The sequence below is a fragment of the Triticum aestivum genome, chromosome 7A (genome assembly GCF_018294505.1).
Source record: "Triticum aestivum cultivar Chinese Spring chromosome 7A, IWGSC CS RefSeq v2.1, whole genome shotgun sequence".
Taxonomy (NCBI): domain Eukaryota; kingdom Viridiplantae; phylum Streptophyta; class Magnoliopsida; order Poales; family Poaceae; genus Triticum; species Triticum aestivum.
The window spans coordinates 23002666-23019732 of NC_057812.1; the positions used below are offsets into that span (position 1 = coordinate 23002666).

A 17067-nucleotide genomic window follows, 5' to 3' on the forward strand; every position below is an offset into this window, starting at 1 on the left:
CCTTGACATGATCTTGAAGGTGTTCAAGATGGATCAGTCAAAGAAGGAGTTCTTGCCTGAGTTGTAAGGTATGGAGTTAAGACTTAAAGCTCGACCACGGCAGAAGAAAGAGGAAGGGCGAAGGTCGTCCCCTATGCTTTTATCATAGGCTCTCTACAGTATGCTATGCTGTGTACCACACCTGAAGTATGCCTTGCCATAAGTCAGTCAAGGGGTACAAGAGTGATCCAAGAATGGATCACAGGACAGCGGTCAAAGTTATCCTTAGTAACTAGTGGACTAAGGAATTTTCTCGATTATGGAGGTGGTAAAAGAGTTCGTCGTAAAGGGTTACGCAGATGCAAACTTTGACACTAAATCTAGATTATTCTGAGTAGTAAACTGGATTCGTATAGTAGAACAGTTATTTGGAATAGCTCCAAATGTAGCGTAGTATTTGCATCTACAAGATGACATAAGAAATTTGCGAAGTACATACGGATCTGAAAGATTCAGACCCGTTGACTATAACATCTCTCACAAGCATAACATGATCAAACCCAGAACTCATCGAGTGCTAATCACATGGTAATGTGAACTAGATTATTCACTCTAGTAAACTCTTTGGGTGTTAGTCACATGGGGATGTGACCTTGAGTGTTAATCACATATCGATGTGAACTGGATTATTGACTCTAGTGCAAGTGGGAGACTGTTGGAAATATCCCCTAGAGGCAATAATAATTTAGTTATTATTATATTTCCTTGTTCATGATAATCGTTTATTATCCATGCTAGAATTGTATTGATAGGAAACTCAGATACATGTGTGGATACATAGACAACACCATGTCCCTAGTAAGCCTCTAGTTGACTAGCTCGTTGATCAATAGATGGTTACGGTTTCCTGGCCATGAACATTGGATGTCATTGATAACGGGATCACATCATTAGGAGAATGATGTGATGGACAAGACCCAATCCTAAGCCTAGCACAAGATCATGTAGTTCGTATGCTAAAGCTTTTCTAATGTCAAGTATCATTTCCTTAGACCATGAGATTGTGCAACTCCCGGATACCGTAGGAATGCTTTGGGTGTGCCAAACGTCACAACGTAACTGGGTGGCTATAAAGGTACACTACAGGTATTTCCGAAAGTGTCTGTTGGGTTGGCACGAATCGAGACTGGGATTTGTCACTCTGTGTAAACGGAGAGGTATCTCTGGGCCCACTCGGTAGGACATCATCATAATGTGCACAATGTGATCAAGGAGTTGATCACGGGATGATGTGTTACGAAACGAGTAAAAGAGACTTGCCGGTAACGAGATTGAACAAGGTATCAGGATACCGACGATCGAATCTCGGGCAAGTATCATACCGCTAGACAAAGGGAATTGAATACGGGATTGATTAAGTCCTTGACATCGTGGTTCATCCGATGAGATCATCGTGGAACATGTGGGAGCCAACATGGGTATCCAGATCCCGCTGTTGGTTATTGACCGGAGAGTCATCTCGGTCATGTCTGCATGTCTCCCGAACCCGTAGGGTCTACACACTTAAGGTTCGGTGATGCTAGGGTTATAGAGATATTAGTATGTGGTAACCCGAAAGTTGTTCATAGTCCCGGATGAGATCCCGGACGTCACGAGGAGTTCCGTAATGGTCCGGAGGTAAAGATTTATAGATGGGAAGTCTTGTTTTGGTCGCCGGAAAATTTTCGCGCATTATTGGTATTGTACCGGGAGTGCCGAAAGGGGTCCGGGGGTCCACCAAGGGGGTCCACCTGCCCCGGGGGCCACATGGGCTGTAGGGGTGTGCGCCTTGGCCTATATGGGCCAAGGACACCAGCCCCAAGAGGCCCATGCGCCAAGAGATAAGGGAAAGGAAGAGTCCTAAAGGGGGAAGGCACCTCCTAGGTGCCTTGGGGAGGATGGACTCCTCCCTGGCCGCACCCTTTCTTGGAGGAAGGGCCAAGGCTGCCCCCCCTCTCCCTTAGTCCTATATATAGTGGGGGGAAGGGAGGGCAACCATACCTAAGCCCTGGCACCTCACTCTCCCTTCCATGACACATCTCCCTCCTCCCGCAGCGCTTGGCGAAGCCCTGTTGGAATCCCGCTACTTCCACCACCACGCCGTCGTGCTGCTGGATCTCCATCAACCTCTCCTTCCCCCTTGCTGGATCAAGAAGGAGGAGACGTCGCTGCTCCGTACGTGTGTTGAACGCGGAGGTGCCGTCCGTTCGGTGCTAGGATCATCGATGATTTGGATCACAACGAGTACGACTCCATCAACCCCGTTCTCTTGAACGCTTCCGCGCGCGATCTACAAGGGTATGTAGATCCACTCCTCTCTCGTTGCTAGATGACTCCATAGATTGATCTTGGTGACACGTAGGAAAATTTTGAATTATTGCTACGTTCCCCAACAGCCACTTGCCAGATGGGGTTAATGATACATGTATTGTCTTGATCCTAAAGGTCCAGCACCCGGAGTCGCTAAAGGATTTCTGTCCGATATCGTTGTGCAATGTGATATATAAGATTGTATCAAAATGCATGGTTAATCGTCTCAGGCCCCTTCTCATAGAACTTATCTCTGAAAATCAAAGTGCGTTCATTCCGGGTCGACTAATCTCAGATAATTCGATTATAGCATTTGAATGTATCCACCATGTCCAAACCTCCCCCGGAGGTAATGATTTTTATGCTTATAAGCTGGATCTCTCAAAAGCTTATGACCGGGTTGATAGGGGTTTTCTGGAGCATGCACTGTTGAAGTGGGGTTTCGCCCCCCAGTGGGTGTTCCGAGTTATGGAATGTGTTCGTTCGGTCAGATATGCGGTGAAATTTAATGGACGTCTCTTGGAGCAATTTACACCTTCCCGTGGTTTGCGACAAGGTGACCCTTTATCACCCTTTTTATTCCTCCTTGTGGCTGATGCATTGTCTGCTCTATTACATAATGTTGTCCAACAAAGAGGTCTTGAAGCTATCAAAATATGTAGAAGAGCTCCTACTATCTCACATTTGTTGTTTGCGGATGATTCTCTGCTTTTCTTTCGAGCAACTAGCGAGTACGCGGCGGTTGTCAAGGATGTTTTGAGCACTTATGCTTCAGCTACGGGTCAACTCATAAACCCTTCGAAGTGCTCCATCCTGTTTGCTGACAATTGTCCTAATCAAGTTGCTGATGATGTAGAGCATATTCTGGGCGTGACGCAACAAGAATTTGAACCTAAGTACTGGGGGCTCCCTGTTCCAGAAGGGAGAATGCATAAAGGTCGTTTTGAGTCTTTACAGTTCAGATTGAGCAAGCGTTTGGTTGACTGGAGTGAACCCCACTCTTCTTTTGCTAGTAAGGAGGTGCCGATAAAGGCTGTCGCTCAGGCCATCCCAGTCTATTTGATGAGTATTTTTAAGCTGCCTCTTTCTGTTTGTGATGACTTGACAAAAATGATCAGACAATATTGGTGGGGTGTGGAAAATGGTAAGAAGAAGATGGCATGGGTTGCTTGCGAAAAATGACCCTCCCAAAAACTAAAGGGGGCAATGGTTTTCATCATATGCGAGCTTATAATCAGGCCTTGTTGGCCAAACAAGCCCGGAGGCTTCTTACGTCCCCGGAATCACTTTGCGCAAGACTTATTCAGGCTAAATACTTCCCAAACGGGAACCTGTGGGATACAGTATTTCCGACTAATAGTTCAACGGTGTGGAAAGGAATCGAGGATGGCCTGGAATTGGTAAAGAAAGGGATGCTTTGGCGCGTTGGCAATGGTGCAAGTATACGAGTGTGGAGGGACCCCTGGATCCCAAGGGGTCTGCCGTTCACACCGATTTTGCCAAAACGCAATTGCCGCCTTAACAGAGTTGCAGATTTCCTTGATGACCCGGGTAATTGGAAAACAGACTTGTTGCAGCAGTTTTTCTATCAGGCGGATATTGAATCGATACAGATGATCCGGATGTCCCCGCGGCAACAGGAGGAATTTATATCATGGCCATGGGACATATCAGGCAGCTTGACAGTTAAAAGTGCCTACAATTTGGCAATGTCCATTCAAAGTGAGCAAGTCTGTACGGGTGCTTCTAGCTCCTCACCTATGGGTGAGCGACCCATATGGAAGCTAGTCCGGGGGGCGGCTGTACCTCCCAAAATGAGACATTTTGGTTGGCAAGTCAGCTCAGGATCATTACCCACAAATGCAGAGAAGTGCAGGAGGCACCTAGGGACATCCGCGTATTGCAGTCTATGCAATCGGGACAAGGAATCTTCATTTCATGCCTTACTAGTGTGCCCTACGGCAGCTCTCTTGTGGGATACAATGCGGTTGGTCTGGCCATTACCGAACCGATTGGACATTATATGTACAGGAGACGAATGGCTCCTTCATCTCCTTGCTGAATCACATGAAAAAGCCAGGAGCAGGATCATTATGGTTTTGTTGCGAAGTTGGCACCTTCGAAACGAAATCACACATGGTAAACCAATCCCACCACTAGAAGTCTCCTGTTCGTTTCTATCTAGCTATTACAACACTTTCAATCAAATCTCGGTGAGTATTGAGGAGATTATTAAAGGAAAAGCCTCGATGACAGCTGAAATAAACACACAAGTAAGAGCTCCATTTACCCCGCAGGCCATGGCCCAACCCTTCAGCGGGCAAGGTCGCGTTATCGACCGACGGCTCGTTTAACCCTATGGATGGCTCGACGGGCACATGCATGATTCTAAGAGATGATAAAGGTGGGGTTATTTTTGCGTCCTACCGCAAACTCTTCATTGCAATGAAGCCCTAGAAGCAGAACTACAGGCTATGATGGAAGGGCTTAAGTTGTCGGTGGAACATTCAAATGCTACAATCCTGCTTCAATCTGATTGTGGTGTGGCCCTCAAGATGCTCTCCGAGGATTCCTTTAATAGATCAGCTTATGGCCATTTGGTTCCGGAGATCAAAAGTTACTTGAGTGATAGGGTTGTTATTCCTGTTAAAATCCTTCATGAACAGAATAGGGTTGCACATTGTTTAGCAAACTTTGGTAGATGTGGTGACAGCACAGCCTGTTGGTTGGGTCAACCACCTCCATGCATCAGCAATTTAGTCGCTGAAGATTGTAACTCTATCATTATGGAATAAAAAACCCTATACTCTCTTGCAAAAAAAAGAGTGCGATCAAGCTGCCGGATGATTAATTTAGGAAATCTAGGTTTAGTTCGTTTGTACTTTCGTCATACTAGTATGAGTCCGATTAGAATATAGAGTCAGATTAGAATAGATTTGACCGTGAGGACTTGGCCGGACGTGTATAAATACATGGGCAGGCTATAGCTGTGTAACACGAGAGAAAAATCAGAAAAGAAATAAAAAGAGGAAAAACAGGGCACGATACGAGCCCTTGGCTATCAATTTTGTGTGCGCGTATGTTCATGCAATTTTATATGATCGATCCTAAGGGTGAATTCCAACAATAATGATATGCAATACAACATTTCAACTCCAAAATATTTTATTTTTAATTTTCCACTAGAAGGCAACAGGTTGGTGCATAGAAAATGTCCTCCTTTATTCGTATAGAAATAATTTTGTTTCCTTGTGTGTAAGAACCCAACGGGCACACTTTTAGAAAAGAATCACTGTTGACGAATTAGTAGCAGCCTGTTGATATAGTTGCATTTATTTTTGTTTCCTTGCAGATAGATTTTATCCGAGTCGTCCTTGCAGATGGATATACCAAAGATGGCAGCGGCAGAGGTGGGGTGGCGATCTACCAACAAAGTAGAGATGGTGGCGCACTGTACCAAGGTTGGAGAGGAATACTTTCAGGGAAAAAACAACTTGTCCTATTTTTTAGCTAATCGTGAATGAAAATTATTAGGACCTTGCAGATATCTTCGGAAACTTAATTAATTATTGGGCACACATATTACCATTAATTTTAAAGCTTAACATGACTATTCTTACTATCTACTCCCACTTCTCTCAGTCTTTTTGCTTGCCTTTTTGGCATAATTGTATCTTTGCTTGCCTGGCTGGTCCAAAGTCACTATATTTTCGTTATAGAGTTACTTTTCATAGTCCAAAATAAACAGAGATAAAAATTGGGGGCGGGCGTAGCTACCACCATGGGTAGCAAATTATTTCTGATAGTTCTAATGATATATGTTTGAACACATATAACAAACATTTTAACGATAAACTAGTGGTCAAATTTTTCTCAAATAAAATGTGGGTTGGGCCTTATAAACTCAAACAGAGTTTGTTCTTAATTCTGAGTCAGATGATAATAATATGCAATGCTATATTTTAATTTAAGAAAACATTTTAATTTTATTTTCTACTAGAGGGCAACTGGCTGGTGCATAGAAGATGACCTCCTTTAGTGATATAGAAATACTTTCGTTCCCTCCTTTATTTAAGAAACACTTTTTGAAACAAATCACACTTGGCCATTAGTAGCAGCCCCTGTTGATATAGTTGCATTTATTTGTTTCCTCCCAGATAGATTTTTTTGAGTCGTCCTTGCAGATAGATATACAAGGGAGTAATGCTACATCTACAGGAAATTACGGGGGAGAGTGGTTTACAGAGTGACGAGGCATTATTTCATTGGTCAATTTTTGGGGCACCGGCCCACCCCTGAAAATCAGGGGGCGGAGGTATGATTATTATTATTTTGCCGGAAAAAGTGTTTTTTTGCGAGGTATGACTAGACGAGAAGGGAGGTCCGTAATTTCCTGTTGATTACCTGTAGGTGTAGGATTATATTGTACAGGTTTGCTATTTCACATCTAGATGTGAAATAGCTATCTCACATCTAAATCCAGAACCGCTAGATGGTCTAGTTGTCGTGCTCGCTCGCGGCGCGTTGTCTCCCTGTCAGGTCGTTGCTAGTGCGTTGTCTCGCTTGCTGCCTGTGTGCTCGTTACTAGTGCGAGGTCTTGTTGGTTTTCACAAGCAGGTCTATGCTGGATCGTTGCTAGTGCGAGGTTCCGTTCCTTTTTCCATTTCCATTCACAAGTCTGTGTTACACCTTGTCCTAGTTAATTTTCTTGTACGCTCCCATTTGATTCCCAGTATTTGTTTTTTTCGTTTCTGTTTTATTTTCCTTTTTTCTATTATTTTTTCTATTTCATTATTTGTTTTAAATCATGAATTATATTAAATTCATGATTTTTTGTTTTATTTATATTTTATATTTTTATCTTTTCCATTTTTTATTTTTATCCGTTTAAAGTTAATGAACTTGGTTTTACTCTGTCATATGTTCGCTTAAAATGTCCTACAAATCTTGATTGTGGGTTATTTTGGCATGTGCTGTGTAGCGTCATGTGTTTGGTGCTTGTCGACTTGTTTGTGTGTGCGTCTTTTGTTGGCCGTTTTTGTAACGTGCTCTGGGGTCCCGTTTCAAATCGGTTTCCTAATTATCATCTAAATGAGGGTTAACAATGTTTCATCTAACTCGTATATCATTAGATACACATGTTTCTGAGTGATGTTCTTTGTCTTTGCGCTGTGTTGTCTGTTTGTCCTCGTGAAGCAGTGAGACCCGATATGACATTTTCCAGTGGGCCGTTATTATGTTTTGTGTATGGTTTTTTTGTGCAAGGCAACGTGTCCTTCTATTCACAGTTTTCTTTTATTTTTTGGTTTTGATCGTGTATCTAGATAGGAGTGTAACTAGATTTTTTGTTTTCAGATTTGCTAAATCTAATCTAGATGAGTTTTAGCTCATTGATGTCTATAATTGTTTGATTTGTTTGCTTTAATGTTCGCACAAACTCGATCATGCACGCATCTGTCAACTTATTCTATTTTGTCGTGCGCCCTCTTGTCTCGTCTGTTTTGTGTCATCATGATCCCGCATTTATTTTCACATGGGCCCATATATGTCATCATTTGGGGGTCTCGATCATGAAGCATATCCCTCATCTTCTCACTGGCCGACCTTTGACCCCTGTTATTTATTTTCCATCCTAGTTATAGGTCCATCCTTGACATGTGACTGGCATGTAGTTTGTTTCATTCTAGTTACAAGTCGACCATTAACTAGCAACTAGGATCATAGTTTCGTAGTTGTCCCAGGTGCAAGTCCATCCTCGACTCACTGCTGGAGCATGTGTATTTGTTTCTCATCCCAGTTGTAGGTCCACCATTGACATGCGACTAGGACTGTAGTTTGTTTCATCTTAGTTGCAAGTCAACCTTTGACTCGCAACTGGGCTCATAGTTTCCTAGTTATCCCAAATACAAGTCTACCCTTGACTCCTTGCTAGAGCATGTGTTTTTAATTTTCATCATTGACACACAATTGGGCATGTAGTTTGTCTCGTCCTAGTTGCAAGTAGACCCTAGACTCGCAACCGGGCTCATAGTTTCGTAGTTGTTCCCAGGTGCAAGTCCACCCTCGACTCACAACTGGCTCGTAGTTTCGTAGTTGTCCCAGATACAAGTCCACCCTCGACTCCTTACTGGAGCATGTGTTTTTATTTTTTATCCAAGTTGCAGGTCCACCATTGACACACAACTGGGCGTGTAGTTTATCTCATCCTAGTTGCAAGTAGGCCCTTGACTCACAACTGAGCTCGTAGTTTCGTAGTTGTCCCAGGTGCAAGTCCACCCTCGACTAGCAACTGGGCACATAGTGGTCAGACTTGCAAGCCCACCCTCAACCCGCAACTAGAGCATGTGTTTTTGTTTTTCATCCCAGCTGCAAGTCCACCCTTGACTCGCAACTAGGCCCATAACTTGTTTATCCCAGTTGCAAGTCAACCCTTGATTCGCAACAAGCTCATAGTTTTGTAGTTGTCCCAAGTGCAAGCCCCCTCGACTCACAATTGGGCTTGTAGTTGTCCAAGTTGCAAGCCCGCTCTCTACTCACAAACTAGAGCATGTGTTTTGTTTTTCATACTAGTTGCAAGTCTACCTTTTGATTGCAACTAGCTCATAACTTGTTTTATCCCAATTGCAAGTCGACCCTTAACTCGCAATTGGGCTTGTAGTTTCATAGTTGTCCCAGTTGCAAGTCCACCCTTGACTCGCAACTAGGCTCGTAGTTGTCCCAGTTGCAGGTTCATCATTAACACGCAACTGGGCATGTAATTTGTCTCATCCTAGTTGCAAGTCGACCCTTGACTTGCTACTGGGATCATAGTTTCATAGTTGTCCCAGGTGCAAGTCGATCCTCGACTCGCCACAGGGCTCGTAGTTTTCACACTTGCAAGTCCACCCTCTAATCGCAACTAGGTTCATAGTTGTCTGAGTTGACAGTCAACCCTTGACTCGCAACTGGAGCCTATGTTTTTGTTTTTCATTATAATTGCAAGTCCACCCTTACTCGCAATTGGGCTTGTGGTTTGTTTCAACCCAATTGCAATTTGACCCATTAATCGCAACTGGGCTCGTAGATTCATAGTTGTGCCAGTTGCAAGTCCGCCCTTGACTTGCAACTAGCTCGTAGTTGTCCCAGTTGCAAGCCCACCATCGACTTGCAACTGAGCATGTGTTTTGTTTTTATCCCAGTTGCAAATCCACGCTCGACTCGCAACTGGGCTTGTAGTCTGTCATTTGTCCCAGATGCAAGTCCACCCTTGATTCGCAAATAGTATCATAGTTTTGTGTAGTTGTCCAAGTTACAAGTCCACCCTTGACTTGCAACTAGGCCTATTCTTTGTTTCATCCCAGTTGCAAGTCCACCCTTGACTCGCGACTGGGCTTGTAGTTTTGTAATTGTCTCTGTTGTAGTTCCACTCCCGAATCGCAACTAGGCCGATAGTTTTGTTGTTGTCACTGTTGCAAGTCCACCCTCCGACTCACAACTCGGTTGTTTGTTTTGTCATGCACCCTCGACTCGTAGATGGAATCATAGTATTGTGTAGTTGTCCCCGTTGCAAGTACGTCCTCAACTCGCAACTTCAGCATGGTTTTGTTGTTGTCCCAGTTGCAAGTCCAGCCTTCGACTCGCAACTGGGCCGTTTGTTTTGTTCCCAAATGCAAGTACACCCTCGGCTCACAACTCGCATAGTAGTTTTATGTAGTTCCCAATTGCAAGTCCGCCCTTGACTCGCAGCTAGGCCATTGTTTGTTTCATCCCAGTTGCAAGTACACCCTTGACTCGAAACTGGGGTTGCAGTTTTGTAGTTGTCCCAGTTGCAAGTTCACTCTCGACTCGCAACTTAGCCCATAGTTTTCTTGTTGTCCTTGTTTCTCCGGCTCACAGCTAGGCCTTTTGTTTTGCTAATTGCAGTGCACCCTCAACTCGTAACTGGCATCGTAATTTTGTGTTGTTCCGGTTAAAGTCAATGCTCGACTCACAACTAGGCCATTGTTTGTTTGTATACCAGTTGCAAGTCCACCTCGACTCGCAACTTGGGCATGATTTTGTCGTTGTCCTAGTTGCAAGTCCAATCTCTGACCCGCAACTGGGCCATTTGTTTTTATCCCGGTCGCAAGTCCACCCTCAATTCACAACAGACATCGTAGTTTTGTGTAGTTGTCTCAGTTGCAAATCCACTCTTGACTTGCAACTAGGCATGTTGTTTGTTTCATCCCAATTGCAAGTCCGCCCTTGACTCGCAACTTGACTCGTAGTTTTCTAGTTATCTCAGTTGCAAGTCCACCCTCACTTCACAATTGGGCCTATACTTTTGTTGTTGTCCCTGTTGCAAGTCCACCCTCTGACTCGCAACTGGGTCATTTGTTTTGCCAGTTGCAAGTGCACCCTCGACTTGCAGCTAGCATCGTAGTATTTGTGTAGTTATCCCGGTTGTAAGTCCATCCTCGACTCTCAACTACGACATAGTTTGTTTTCATCCCGGTTGCAAGTTCACCCTTGACTCGTAACTTGGGTCATGGTTTTGTTATTGTCCCAGTTACAAGTCCAATCTCTCACTCACAACTAGTTTGTTTGTATCCATCCCAGCTGCAAACTCACCCACGATTCACAATGGGCATCGTAGTTTCGTGTACTTGTTCCAGTTGTAAGTCCAACCTCGACTTGTAACTAGGCCCATTATTTTTTTCTCCTAGTTGTAAGTCCACTCTCGACTTGTAATAGGGACCATTGTTTGTTTCTTAAAATTCTTCTTGTTCTTTCTTCATTTCCTTACCTTTTTTATAATTTCTAAATCTGTTTCAAAATATGAATATTTCGGAAATTTGTGAACATAGTTTGTGAATCGGCGAACATTTTTTTAATCTGCGAACAAATTTTGAATATCGTGAATATTTTTCTACTTCGTGAACATTTATTGAGTGTACAATCAATTGTTCACTATGAGTTTTAAAATAATTTAGTGCATATTAGAAAAATGTTCACCATATATTAAAAAAGTTCATCGTATATTAAAAGAGGTTAAGTGTGTACTAAAAAATGTTAAGTGCATATTAAAGAAATGGTCATTGTGTATAATTAGCAAAATTCATCATATATAAAAAAGCTCGCTGTATATTAAAAATGTTCAATATATAGTACAAAAAGTTAGTGTATATTCAGAAGATGGTCATCGTATGTTAAAGGATTGTTCACCATATATTAAAACAATTTTTTATTCATTAAAAAAATTCTAATTTGAAAGCATTTATGTAAATTCATGAATAATATTTTTTGTGAAAAAACGAAAAAAAGTGATAACGCAAAAAAACAACAACAAATCCTTGTTAGCCTATTAGAAGCTAGCGATCAGAGACGTACTTGTAAAAGTTTGCTACCGGACGCATAAGCTACATCGAGCACTGCATCATGTACATCGAGCAATGCATAGGCTACAGCCATCGCACATGCATTGTGCACAACTAGCTAGCTATTAGATACACATATGGTGGGACGTGCGGGGCGAGATGTTTTTTTTTTGGGAGGCTTTGACAAACTAAATCAAACAAACAAGACAAACAATAAAATAATAAGATAATGCTGACACTATATTTAGATGTGAGATATTATCTCACATCTAGATGTAATATAGACGGACCCTTGTACTATATTGTATACAAGGCCAACAATGATGCATGGGAATGAAACGTCTTTTTCTTTTTTGCATGGAAGAAAACGTCGTGTGCATAAGAACTAAACGGACGACACGCCGTTGATATGTACGAGTACACACGTGCATAATAAGAACCAAACAGTAGGTACGGCGTACCTAATGCGCGAGACATTGCAAGCACTCCCCGTACGCGCCCGTCGTCGGAGGTGCGCACTTTGCCGCCGGCCGTGTCCACCCGCGCCCTCTCGTCCGGCCGCTCCAGCTGCATCCACGCATCAATATCAAATTTGTCCAGTCAGACGAGACCAAAGGAGAGAAATACGATACGCATGACACAATTATTCTCACCTTGTGGTCCTGGGAGAGTGGTAAGGCGTTGCCGGCGCGGCAGAGCACGGCGTGGGAGTCGCCGCAGTTGGCCACGAGGATGCTGCCGCGGACCAGGAGCGCCACCACGGCAGTGGACCCCATGATGGGCAACCCCGATTCTGACAACCCCATCCCCAGTGTGTCCGCCCACTCGAAGCTGACGCTCCGCCTCTTCATCATTTTCCAGGTGCTCCTTCCGGTAGGCAGTTGCCACGCGGGCCAGCTCCTCCGCCAGTATGACGTGCATCTGGTCACTGCACAGGGCCGACACCTGCAGCACCATGTACCACGTAGCAAGCAAATCAAACGCCGACATCAAGCACTCAACCCGGAGGTGGCGTGCAAGGTGCTCCAGTCTGGCAGCATTTGGAGGAAAGGGGACGGGGTTTTACCTGTGGGCCGCCGTGGCCGTCGAAGACGGCGAAGAAGTGCATGGGGGAGCCGTCGGCCCGGACGCAGAAGAACGGGCGCAGCGACACGGTGTCCTCCATGCCCTTCCGCTGATCCAGTCCCCGCTGCGACACGGACCCGAACGCGAGGGACCACACTGCCGCCGCTGCCGCTTCACCTGGCAGTAGAGGCGCCGGCGCCGCCACCACGCGGGAGCTCTCCCCTTCCTCTGGGCCCGTGAGGTAGCCCTCAGACCCCTCCGAGGATGCGTAGTACCCAGACAAGAGAGGTGAGAGCTGGACCTCGCCTTCCTCCGATGCCACGACAGGGTTGGCTCTCGACTCGCCAGCGGTGCTGGCCATAGCTACAGAGTACACTGATGGACGACGCGAAGGAGCAGTCCGGTTGAGCACAACGCGCGTGGGCTCCTGAAGCAGCAGAGGCTTCGCTACCAAGCGACCTGCGGGAAGAGGAGGAAGACGCTCCTGCAGCAGTTTTGTGTATAAAGAAACACACGGATTGAGCACACGTATCTTATCTATAAAGTAGCTAGTACCCATGTTAATTTTCTCATCTTATCCATTATTATCCTTATTAATTTCTCCTCTTTTCAATATTTCCTATTTTAATGTCACTTATTTTCTTTTTCCTGCATTTTAATGTTTCTTATCCATTTTAATGCTTCGCATTTAAATCCATTCTATGTTCCATTTATTTACAGAAATATACTGCTTATTATTGCAAGTACTAAAAAAACGGACAGATATTAATTTTCCCCGAATTACACATTGCATTAGGTCATCCGTTTCTCCTTTAGAATATTTATTTCATTGGTTTTTATTTGCTATTTCAAGCCACTCCAACCACAATCTCTTGCCACGCTCTCCTGGGAAAATTACAGATTGTTAAAGACAACTACCTAATGCACAATATCTTGCATATGATTTATGTCGCTAAGTGGAGTCTATATCGTCATTTATGTCTTCTTCCCAAAACTTCTACTCCAAAAAAAATAAGGAAATAATGTGTAATTAAAGCATCGCGATAAATAAGGAAATAAGCAGTAATCTCCACTCCTAATGTCCCAGTTGATAGGATTGCATGGTTATTTTTCGTCCCCCACTTTCGTCTGGGTTTTTTCGTCTCATCTCTCACCACACCAAAAAAAAACGCGCCTAACAAAATCATACGATCCAACTCCCCCCTCGATCTTTTTCGTGGTTGTGGGAGGTGATCCTCCGTCGCCCCCCGCCTTCGTCCTTCATTCCTGTCCCTTCCTCGCCTCTCCTCTATCTTCTGCGACGGCGCGGCCGACTCCGTGAGATTCCTCCTCCCTGATAGACTCCTCCCCGTCCCCCCACCCCACCCCCCGATAAGGGTTTCAGACGGCGGTGGCGCCCTCTTAGGAACCCTAACTGCGAACCCGCCAACCCACCTAGCAAGCGACAGACTCCCCTGTTGCCCTAGATGGCCGCCGTCGCCACCGTCTGGTCCTTCGCCGCCCCCTCGTCATCCTTCAGTGCCTCCTGCAGGTCACCCTCGCCGTCGCTGCTAAGAACTCCGAGCACGCACACGTGAGGCCTCCACCACCACCCACCACAATCCCCCCGGTCCCTCCCTCCCTCCCTGTCCACCGATGCAGACGGCGGTGCTGGTGGGCGGCCTGGCCCTCGACGTCCGTGGTGCCGTATCGGCGTCCCGCCGCTAGGAGCAGCAGCAGCGCCACATCGGCACCGTTACGCACCTCGCCGACGTGGTCAGCAAGACCTGCATCTGGATCCTCGCCCACTCTCCATCCTCTTACAGGTAATAGGCTTTCCACTCCCTCTTTTATCTTCCGCGTTCTCGTGTGCACAGATTGTGAGCGTGAAGGAATATTTTTCTTCTATTTCGTGCTGCTGCTATGCTCCTTCTGGCTTCACAATGCACGTATATAGATTCTTTAACGGAGTCGGATGCTGATAATATCAACTTAGTTCCCTGAATGCGATATATATATATATATATATATATATATATATATATATATATATATATATATATATATATATATATATATATATTCTTCCATTGCTATGAACTGATTGCCCAAACAATATATCTCTGGTTGACAGTCATGGCCTATTATTGTTGTTGTTAATTGACAACACTCTGCACATGTATTGTCCAATCACCGTCCAAACTTAAAGCTTGGCTGTGGATTTATTGTATGTGCCATACGCTATTCATAGCTACAAAATTGCAATCTCTTAAAAATGTTCTTGAATACAGTATTTCTTTTGTCACATAACCCATATGTTGATGATAAAGTTTGCTGTATGAGCTTGTGGCATACTGATCCGACAGGTGGCAGGTATACATTCAGATGCTGCAGCTCTAAGGGAGGGTAGTATATGGCACGCGGCTTCGTGGATTGTTCAACAAGAAGTGTTTGGGCATATTTGAAAGGCAATATTGTGAACATTGTACATCGATTTCCTTATTCCGCCATCAGCTTCTATTCATACGAGCGATACAAAAAGTTCAGTACTCACTATTGGAAATTTTGTATACACCGGGTGTGATGGTCTTCGCCGGGAGCCAAACCACAGGCACTCAGAAAAGTAAGAGATGCCGAGCGTGACTCTCGGCAAACACATATTAATGCCGAGAGTAGGCCTCGTCAAAAAGGCAACACTCGGCAAAGGAACTATTTGCCGAGGGCCAAGTGGCCACCACACGGCAAAGTTTTGCCACGCGGAAGGCTGCAGGATGAAGACGAAAAAGGTTCCGGCGTGTAGTGTTTTTGCGCCACATTCCTATGGAAAAAAAGTTCATCGCGTATACAAAAAAAATATTCATCATCTATTCAGAAAAGTGTTCATCATGTACTTGAAAAGGTGTTCAACAGATAATTGAAAAAGTGTTCAACGCATATTTGATAAATGTTCATCTTCTATTTGAGAAAGTGTTCAACACATATTTGATGTTGATCATGTGCTTCAAAAATGTTTACTGCGTATTTCAAAACGTGTGCATAAGAACCAAACAAACTACAGGCCTTTGATGCAATAGTAATACGTTCGTACCTGAAGCCCGCGACATGGCAAGCCCCCCAATCCCACACATACCCGTCGTTGGAGCGCCGCACTTTGCCTCCGGCTGCCTTAACACGCGCCCTCTCGTCCGCCCGCTCCAACCATATCCACGCCTCATCACGCTCAAAATTTGTCCATAGGAGAAAAAGACAATGTGCATGACGCGATTAATATCACCTTGTGGTCCTCAGAAAACGGGATGGCATCACCGGCGCAGCAGAGCACGGCACGGGAGTCGCTGCAGTTTGCCAACAGGATGCTGCCGCGGGCCAGAAGCGCCACCAAGGCAGTGCGTCCGCCTCTTCGTCAGCCCCATCAACCACTACCGGAATAATCCTATATGCCTACGGCCTTATCTATGCCGACGGCTTTTTGTCGGGGCCGTAGGCATAGTTAGGCCGTCGGCATATATCGATCTATGCCTACGGTGGCCGTAGGCATAGTTAGGCCGTCGGCATAGATGTGGCCCTGGTGGCCCAGGGACAAACGGCGGGCTGACGCCGTCAAATCTATGTCGACGTCCCTGACGGCGGCCGTCGGCATAGATATTATCTATATTTTTTTAGTAGGAGCTTCCATGTGGCAGAGCTATGCCGACGGCAAAGCCGTAGGCATAGTTTTCCATCTATGCCTACGGCCTTGCCGTAGGCATAACCCCGACACGTGGCGCCTCCTGGCAGCCCCTGGCCGAGAACTATGCCTACGGCCATGCCGTAGGCATAGATTTTATTTGTTTTTATTTTAAATTATTTTTATTTTTAAGTTAAATTTTGTTTAATTTAAATCTAACTTATCTAAACTTAAACATACACAAATTATACATCGATTTAGGGTAGAATTTTCCATAGATTATGAATATCCAGTTTGTTTTTGTTTTTGAGTATGTTAGAAATGTGGCCTCCTATACTTTTGCATGTAGGTCCTTCTGCTTTATTAAAATCATAAGTAATTGATACTTGGATTGATTTTGACAAAATTTATATGGTTTTTTATCAGAATCTTGAAAGGATTATGTGTTATACTATGTTTCAAATTTGAACAAACTTAAATCATGTTTGCTTCATCAGATTGTTTCAAGGACTGTGGTGGCGGGTGCAAAGGCAACTGGCTCAGGAGTGTGACCCTTCATGGACGCCGATGCCGCTGTCACTTGGGGGGAGGAAACGGCCATGTCGGGTTGACACGAAGGGAATCTTATGGTGGGTTTGTCCCAGACCTTGTTCTCAAGTGTTCCTATGGGCCTACCTATCACAACTAGGTGAA

At 44.7% G+C, this 17067-nt stretch overlaps 2 pseudogenes; one reads left to right on the forward strand and one right to left on the reverse strand.

Annotated features, from left to right (window-relative positions):
- Window positions 1–12879, reverse strand: part of LOC123148076 (probable protein phosphatase 2C 37) — a 41461-nt pseudogene extending 28582 nt beyond the window's left edge.
- Window positions 12880–14363: 1484 nt separating this feature from the next.
- LOC123152863 (mitochondrial substrate carrier family protein A-like) lies at window positions 14364–16925 on the forward strand (annotated as a pseudogene).
- Window positions 16926–17067: the final 142 nt, after the last annotated feature.